Raw genomic sequence first — 9,917 nt, 5'->3', positions numbered from 1 at the left:
ACACTTCACTCTCCACTCTAGTCCTCTGTGGCTATGTCACTGACTCTGGGCCCAAGAGTCCCCAGGTCTTGCCACACTGCTGGCCAACCAGGTCTCCACCTGGAGTCTATTGAACGTTGTAGGGCTTAACTCGCAGCTTCCTTGCTGTTTTTCCCTCACATCCCCTCATTGGTGATGAACATGGTCACCAATGTAATTCTAGTTTTAACCACATTACAAAATCAAATGTTGTTGTTATTAGTTTCTAACTCATGGTAACTTTATGTATAACAGGATGAAATGTTGCCTGGCCCTGCACCATTTTAGTGGTTATTGCTAAGTCTGAGTCCACTGTGTGGCTATTCTGTAGTGCCTTCAAGCTAGCAGGCTTGTCGTCCAGTGCTGTATCCGATGCTGTTCTGTTATTTTCATAAGATTTTCATTGGCTCGCTTCCAGAAGTTGATCACCAGGCCTTTTTTCCTAGTCTGTCTTAGTCAGGAAGCTCCACTGAAAGCTGTCCACCAGGGATGAACTTACTAGTGTTTGAAATCCTGGAGGCATGGCTTCCAGCTACACACCAGCCACCATAGTAAGTCAAACTGACAGATGAGTAGTAATCCTTGTTGTGTAAAGTGCCTTCGAGTCGGTTCCAACCCATAGTGACCCAAGGAGCAGCTGATGAGTTTGAACTGCTGACCTTGTGGTTCAAACTGACCTTGTGGTGGAGTGCTTATCCTAGGTCCCATACCAGGACTCCAGATTAGTAATAGAGATAGGTAACAGTCACTCAGAACTCACCTAGTCAGTTTCTAGTTTCATGGGAAAAGCTTTTATCAAGTGTCAGGAGGTCTAAGCATTCGGTCATGAGCTTACCACTAACTAAACACCAAGTCCATGGATAGGTTGTTGAATCTTTCTGTACCTTAGATCCTCAGACGGAGAGAGAAAACAATGACTCTCTTATTAGGTTCATACAGTGGTGAGGGAGTTACTGCGTGAGCGGTGAGCTTTAAGAACTACCATCTAAAGCTTCTAAAAGGTACTAAATTCTGAAACATGATCTATCTCCAATTTTCTGTGTGCATTTAAAGTATGTTTATTTAAAGCTGAGTATCCTACCAGCTGTTCCGCGGGAGAAAGATGAGGCTTTCTGCTCCCGTAAAAATTTACAGCCTCGGAAACCCTGTACAGGGTCGCTATGAGTCAGAACCGACCCCACGGCCCACTACCACCACCACCATCCTGGCTAACGCACGAGTTTAAAAATCAGAAATTCCAGCTATTTTTTTGGCTAACTATAATCTTGGCGGAGTCCTGGTGTGGCGCTGTGAGTTAGCGCACCAGACCGCAAAGCCGTTTGAACTGCAAGGTTGGCGGTTCGAGCTCACCAGCTGCTCCTCAGAAACCTTATGGGTCAGAAATGACTCAACGTCACTTAACAACAACAATAATAATCTTGGCATGCTGAAATACTTAAAGCAATTCATTTAAACTATATACTGTCAATTTATAAGCAGAATGGGGATAAAGAAACTCGAAGCACAATAATTGCTCACTAGCTAAATCCCTTAAAGAAATGAAGCCCCCGGGGTTTGCTGCACCAGACACAGCAAACCTACTGTGAGCCTCACTAGAGTGGCGTTCTACAAGATTTGCAGGGCGTGCCTCTGTTAACTCCTTCTTGACATAACAGATAAGATTAGGCCAGCATTTACTAGGTCAGCAAACCTGTTCCATTTCGCCTTGAGTTGAAGCTACAAGGTTTGCGTCCTTTTACGATGTGTCATCAAACATAGAAAAGCAATCTATCTCCTGGTTCCAGTCTAACCTCCTGCAAAGGAATAAAGAGGGACTTGCCTATTGAAGGGGCAGTGTGGTTCTCCATGCAGGAGATCTGGGTTCCATTGCTGGCCAGGGCACCTCTGTAACATCCACCACCTGCCTCTCAGTGCTGGCTTGCATTTGCTATGGTGCTAAAGAGGAAGACAGGTCTGGGGATGAGAACCCAGTGGATCACCATGATCCTATCTTCATCCAATTCCTGGGGATGGCACAAGGCTGGGCAGACTTCTGTTCAGTTGTGCGTGGGGTGGTCCTAAGTTATGGCCAGCTCAATAGCAACTATCAGCAAGTCTTACTTGAGTCCATTGGAGGTGGTGACGGGAGCCAAAGATGGAAGAGGTGGAACTGGGACAAGGCTAAAGAAGCAGGGCCTAACCCAGGGCCAGAGGAAGCAGTGCCTTGAAAGAGACCTGTTCCTAAAACCAAGGTTGTGTTTGTGTCTCCTTAACTGGCCCCAACAACTCTGAAAACATAAATCACTAACTTCATACACACACACACAAACTTCAATTTCACCCTTTGCATGTGAAGGGTTAACCTCATGGCAAACAGAGGGGTTGAAGAATAAAGAAAAGAATGTACAATAATATTTCCCCCTACATTTTTCATTCACAACATGTGCCTTTCCAGGTAATGAGTACTTTAGTGTCCACCCTTAAAAGGGACGGCTTACTCAATAAACAAGGCAAGTATCAATTTTTTTTTTACCACATGTGAAATTGTTCACTATAGATTAATAAGTAAGCCCAGGCTTACCTTGCTTATTGAGTAATCTGACACTGACCCTTAATAATTAATATCTGGGTCACTGAATGTTTCAGCTTTTTCTATGTAGCATCTATAAGTGTCACCCAGAACCCATGAGCAAATGTAAACTTATGACATCGGAACATAAAATAGTATATCTCATCTTCAAAGGTACAAAGCTCAGAGCAGCATTTTTCATCCTATGCTTCCCACTGTGAGCACAAGTTATTTATAAAGGTGAAACCTTGTATTGCACCATCCACATTTTCTTCCATGTCTCTGCCATCCCTTGGCATACTTAAGCAAGTTGGCTGATGGACAGTAAATGAGATCTGAGTATTTATAGAGAGTCAGGAATAAACACATTTTAGTACTTTCACAGTCCAGCATAAAAATAGCAGCAAAAATATTTTGTGATTAAAAATAATCAAATTCGGAAGCCCTCTATTTGTTTGTCCCTTTCTTGATTGGAAATCTTTAATATGAGCATTCAGGACCAGTGTCATGTTTGTTATGTTTTTATAGTAACCAAACACTCTAGGTAAATATTTATGTAGTTACAAAACTTTTAACAGACCCCAAACTTGGAATCATTCAGAAAAAACAACAACACAAAGCACTCCCTTTTGGACAGTTGTAAATCCCCTCTTGTCAACATCACTTCCACAGTGGAAAGAAAGAAGTAAGCCTGAATGGCTACCATATGTTTGCCTTAAGCCTGGGGAAGCAAGAAAAACAGAGCAAGGGGCTACCCGGCTGGTCTGTGTCGAGTGTCCCAACAGTCTGGAAACGTGTGGGCATTGTTTTGCACTTGTCAGCTGTTGCCCAGTGGATGCCTGTGTGATAAATGAATAATGGGCTCAGCAGGGCTCTTCTTACACTAAAATATTCAGTACATATGGGTTTGGCCAGTTCTCTATTCCATTCTATCTTTGGTCACTATGGAAGTACATTTGTTCTCCAGACTGTAAAAAATAATTAGTGTTTCAGCTTTTAGAAGCATATTGGAGACAAAGCAGTAGACTTTAGGAACATGACATATTTGAAACCTGGATGCAGGATCATCTAGAAAAGTGCCTGGGGTCAGAGGACAGGGAATGTAGAGAAAAGGAAAGAGACCCTGACAAGGGTGGTTCAGTTGAGTAAATAAAAACCCAAATTTTCACATTTTAAGTTAGTAATCACTTGAGAGAGTCCCGGTGTGGTGCTGTAGGATAAAGTACTGGACTGTGAACTGCAATAGCTGCGAAGTCAGCAGTAGAAACCCACCAGTTACTCTCAGAAACCCTATACAGGGTCTTAAAATGTGTCGGAACCAACTCAACAGTACACAACAGCAATCACTGGAGAATTTTTTACAAGAGATAAAGTAGTTGGAGGATGGTCCTAGGCATAGATTATAGGCTGGCTGTGGAGTTTTAGTCGTCGTTGGTTACCCTTCATCCAATTCCAGCTCATGGCAACCACATGTGTGCAGATTCCAGTTGCTCCACAAAGCTTTTAAGGCTGTGACCTTTTGGAAGCAGAGCATCAGGCCTGTCTTCTGAGGCCCCTTTGGGTGTGTTCAAACTGCCAACCTTTTGGTTAGTAATTGAACACTTTAACCATCTGTTACAGTTGTTGTTATGTGCTGTGGCGTCAGTGCCAACTCATAGCGACCCTGTACAGGGTTTTTGAGTCTGTTACAGTATCTGGGTTCAAATCCAGTTCCACTTTATACTGTCTCTGAGATTTGGGGTGATCTGCTTCCAAAAATTAGCCTATGAAAGCTCATGGAACACAAAGATCTAATCTGAACAACATCTGTTTTGTTCCACTGTGCATGAGTAACTAACCACCACCACCACCACCAACAACAACAACAAATCTCTGGAATCTTCACAAAAGCCTTTGACTTGGAGGAAGGATGTTTATGGTCTGTTCCCCGAAAGCTATGGCCTAGGGGTGTAGACAGTTCTCCACCCAAGAGAGAAATCCTACCCTCTCTGTGGCTAAGTCAGCAGAAGGTTGGCCTCCTACCAATGGAGGTCATTTAGTCCTTGAATAGTTCAAAGCATTTCTCGAATCTTTGGTAGTGGGTCAAGGAATACTCAGTGAAGCCTGAAATAGCCTCTGCTGGGGCTTGTGTTCAACAACTGTGACAAGGGCAGCTGCTGTGACCCCAGACATACCCTGACCAAAGGCTTGAGGAACCCTGACACATACTTTATGTCCGGAAACTTGATGGGAGGTGTAAGGAGTCCAGATTCCGATTCCAAATAAAGGCACCCTGTTACAATGGCCAGATCCCTCTCCTTACCATTGAACCTATGGAGTTTAGGGCAAAACTGAGAATCCCCACACTTTAGAGCAAGGAGAGAACTATTCTGTTTTGTTTTCAAGACAGTTTTCTTTCATTTTAAAATTCAGGTAAATTTCTCATCAAAATTGAATTTTACAACTGAGGCCATCTGGATATGGTTTTAAACATTGAACATTGTTTGAACAGCAATAATGAGGCAGGTATTGCTGTTGCCATCAAGTTGTTACCAACTCATGGTGACCTCATGTACCACAGAACACAACCTTGCCTGGTGCTACACCATCTTCTTATTTGTCTTGAATATTGTGTTTAAATCTATCTCATTGAGCCTTTCCCTCATTTTCTCTGATCCTCTAGTTTACAAACAGGATGTCCTTATCTAAAAATTGGTCTTTCCTGATGACGTGATCAAAGTCAGCAAGACAAAGTCTCATGATCCTTGCTTCTAAGGAACATTCTGGCTGTATTTCTTCAGTTGTTGTTGTTAGGTACCACTGAGTTAGTTCTGACTCATAGTGAGCCTGTATAGGATTTTTTCTAAGACGACAGTAATAATGCTACTGGTGGTGGTGGTTGTGTGTTACCAAGTTGGTTCTGACTCATAGTGATCCTGTGTAGGGTTTCCAAGGCTGTAAAACTTTAGGGGATCAGAACGTCACGTCTTTCTCCTGGGGAAAGAATGGTAGATTTGATCTTGAGATTAGCAGCCCAGAGCATACTCCACTATGCTACCAGAGCTCCTTAAAATAATGCAAACTGCCATTGATTCAGTATCTACAAGATACTTTGCACTGTAATGGATGTTTTATATGCATAATTTCATTTGGTCTTAATAAATACACATATGTCTCCAATATCAAGTGTGAATAACTAGTGAGCCGCAAAGGTGGACTCCAGTTCATTCTTTTCCTCTATAAAAAATTGCCTGGTTTTTCACGAAGTGCCTTGGAACATTTTTTTCATCTTAAAATATTAATAAGATTGTGATAATACTGTAGATTCATCATAGAAAATATGGAAAATGCATTAAATGCATTAAAAAGTAGTAAATGCATGACTCCAGATGGGATTGCTGTTAACCTTTAATTTTTTTCCTTCTGTTGTTTTCTATGCATACATTTATAATATTCCTTCCCCAATCCCTAGATTGGGATCTTGAGACTTTATTTACTCCCTCACATTCTAAAAATTTCTTTGAAATACCAGGAAGTCTGTTTTACCCAATGAAACAACGATGGACTTCTGAGGTTCAAATACAGTTCAGCAAACTGACCACATGGTTTCCAAGAGGGGTCTAAATTTGACAAAATGCGTTTTTCCGCCCTGACAGAGGCTTTAAGTGCCTGACCATTTGTTTTTCTGGCAGCGGGACTATTGTTCAGTGGTAACCAATATCTATTAGTGTCATTAGAATTTCCTAAACCTCTTTAGACATTAATCATGCTCCAGATGTTGCAAAAATTTAGTGAGGGAAAATGTACATACATTGAATGAAGTCTTCATCTGCTTCCTTAGTCATGGGGATTTCAACTTCATTGTCATTGCTTGGAGTTTCAGCCAGAGCTCATCAGAGGAATTGCAGTTTCTTTAGAAACTAAGATATCTCACTTACTATTCGTATTTTTCACTATTTTCTGTTTTCAATTGTCTGCCCCAATCATGTATGTGTTTCTTTAAATTATCTTTCCTTTGATAGCTAGTCCTTCATGCTACCCTTTCGCGGTTTTGAAAGATTAGACTCTACTGTGGTTCTATCTTTTCCTTAAAGACACCAACTAGTAGCATTCTTCCCACTTTGTCTGATCTAATGGAATTATTTTTAGTAGAAGCTGCTTTGCTGGGAAAGACAGTTTATAATCTTAATAAAAAACCCTTTACATAATAGACGTGTGGGTTTCTTGACAATGTGTGTTAGGAATTGTACTGTCTCCTCCATCCTGAAGACTGCCCTTGACTTCACCCTTTTTTCTTGTGTTTGTATACAGTGTCGGATTATCAGTAAATAAGGTAAACAAGATTTACTTGTGCTTGGTTACTAATCTGCAGTGAACAATTTCACCTGTGTGGCTAGCATTTGTCTTTCTCCCATATCCACAGCCTTTTCTTATAGAACCAAAAAGCCTCTTCAAATTTACAATCCCTGACAGGGACAAAGTACCCAGTAAGCAAGGTAAGCACAGGTTACTTGTGTCTATTTACTAATCTGTAATTGTAGTTAACACAGATTAGTAAGTAAGCACAAGTAAACTCACACTTACTTTGCTTGTTGGGTAATTCCTGTGTGTATTTGTATAAATAAATGAATTGCCTTGGCACTGAATATAGTTAGTAACTGAGTTGTTAAGTACCATTGAGTTGCTTTTCATGCAACCCTGTATGGGGTTTCCAAGGAGCACCTGGTGGGTTTGAACTGCTGACCCTGAGGTTAGTAGTTCAGTGATTATCCTGCAGAACCATACCAGGACTCCACAGTAACTGTTTTGTTGCTGTTGTTAAGTGTCATCGAGTCAATTCTAACTCATAGTGACCCTGAATAGGGTTTCTGAGGAGCAGTTAGTGAGTTTGAACTATCGACCTTGCAGTTCAAACCAACTTTGTGATCCAGTACATATCCTATAGCACTATACTAGTACTGTAGCATGCATCAGTTTTGGCACCTACTTCCTGAACTTCATCCCTGAATGTTATATAAACCGGTTTTATTGGCTCTCAACAGAGCTAACCGGTGCTAAGACAAATGATCCTCATGCAGTAGTAGCAGGAGGACAGTTTGGTACCTTCCTGAGGCTTTTACATTCTGTTTGATGCCCCTGTTTGGTATTTTTATACACTCACCTAGCAAATGGAATGCATGATCCATTTCACTGAAGCCCTGTTGAATAAATATGGAAAAAATGTGGGGAGCTATGTCATGAACCACAATGGTTTTGCGTTCATGTAATTTGGAGACAAGATTCCTGTGCTGTGTGTCACTCATCCTATATTACCAATGTTGCCCAATATTTCGTAACCATCAATTCTTTGCCAGTGCCCACATGCAAAGATGGGTTTGTATTAAAAAATCAATGAGAACAGCACATTCTGGTGTGGTGTAGTATGTCGTTTTCCACCAGAAGCCTTGTTGCTTGCCCTTCCCCTTTTAGGAAACAAAGGATACAAGGCAGAGAGCTTACTTATCCTGTTACAGCTCCTGGTAAGAAGAGTAGAGGATGGCAGAGAAAAAAACCTTTTTCATTTGAAATTTCTAATGTCCAAAGATGGGTATGGCCACAGGGGCAGAATACTTTGCTATGAAGGTTGATCTGATTTTGTGGGTCATCCATTTCCAGTGGAAAAGCCCAATTACTTTCAACTTCAAGAATCAGAACATCGGACCTTTAGTGGTTCCAACAAAGAGAAATTTATTTTTATCACATAACAAGAAGTCTGGAAGTGGGCAGTCCAAACTGAGTCATCAAGAAGCCAGGCTCCTCTTTCTCTTCCACCAACATTAATATATTGGATTTCTTCCTGTGTTTGTTGCCTCATGGTTACAATACGGCAGCAGCATTTCTGGGACTCGTAACTGATTTTCAAGGTAGGCAAAAGGGAACATGTCCATGCCAGTCAAACTATATTTTCATCTAGAAAGCAAAATTGTGAGGATGACTCAGGACTGAGCAGTTTCTTTCTGTTGTGCATAGGGTCACTGTGAGTCATAATCTACTCAACAGCACCTAACAGCAACAGAAAGCAAAAGGGTTTTCCGAATCCTCAGCATATTTATTTATGCTGTCATCTCATTGTCATCTCTGTATCCAATGGTCATCCTCAGTAGGATTGACAAATAAGTTTTAGCTGGGTGAATTGGCGACACAAACACAATTGTTGTTGTTAGGGAGAAAAAGGAGAAAATGGATATGCCTTCACCCCATATCTCACATAACTTACTCTTCTTGAGAAAGATGCCACTGAGCCACTTCTGCCAAGATAGTGGACATGGTGGATGGACTACATCGACATTCTCCAACAAAGATATCAGAGGCCAAATGAAAATTCTGGAACCCTGAACTTCCGAAAAAAGGTTAGAGATGTGGATTGAGTGCTTGCTGGGAAAAGATGCTGAGCAGGGTCTGTGAGAGACGGAGACTGGTGAACAGCCAGCCAGACACAGAGTGACCACCTTGAAATTTTGAGAGCAGCTTTGGCAACAGAAGGTGGTCTGGTAAAGCAGATTCACACAGGTAACTGGAAAGGTACGATTCTTTGTTTTTTCCCATGCTCCTTTGGTGACCAGAGGTGAGGCCAGCTCCTATCCTCACCCACCCACCCCCATCTCCATCCCCATCCCACCCTCCACCCCATGCCGACTCTGCTCTTTGGAGTTCAGAGTCACGTGATTGGGAGCCACTACAGTGAGACAGAGGCAGGCTGTACCAATTTGGTGCCAGGTAGGGTTTAGGTGGGCTCAGCTCCAGATCTACAGAACCTGCACAGTTACCAAACCAGCATTTAACCAGTCACCCTGCCCCCAGATGCCCTGTGGTCCTAACAGACACTGAAACCAGCTCCATGAAAGGTCTTTATGAACTACTTAGGGATTGAGTACCATAAACACAGAAAACATCTAGGCCAATAGAAACATCAGTTACTTCATGGTCAGTCCATTCTATACCCACCTTGGGAGTTCCTGGTTTTACAGGATCCCCCTAGAGTTTTCTCCTCTCAGGCTCAACAGCTGCACTGGCTTTTTGTTTTGGGGCTTGCTTTCCTTTTGTTGTTGTATTGTTTTTGTTTGTTCATTCTTTCTTCTTCTTCTCTTTCCATTCCCTTGCATTTTAATCTATTTCTGCGTTTGTTTTTGGTTCTTTTCTTCTGTTTCTCACTTCCCCACTTTGTCCCCTGCCCCTTTTTGATCTCTCTTTACTGTAACTTACTTTCTTTCTCTTTTCATCTTCCCTCACCCTATTTTTTCTAAGTGTTTTAAAAATGTCTTCAACTTTTCACTTCTATTGTTTCATTTTCCTGTCCCATTTTCTCTCTCTCTCTCTTTTTTTTTTCATTGTT

The sequence above is a fragment of the Chrysochloris asiatica genome, unplaced genomic scaffold, assembly GCF_000296735.1.
Source record: "Chrysochloris asiatica unplaced genomic scaffold, ChrAsi1.0 scaffold00161, whole genome shotgun sequence".
NCBI classification, from domain to species: Eukaryota; Metazoa; Chordata; class Mammalia; order Afrosoricida; family Chrysochloridae; genus Chrysochloris; species Chrysochloris asiatica.
This window is presented reverse-complemented; position numbering follows the sequence as displayed.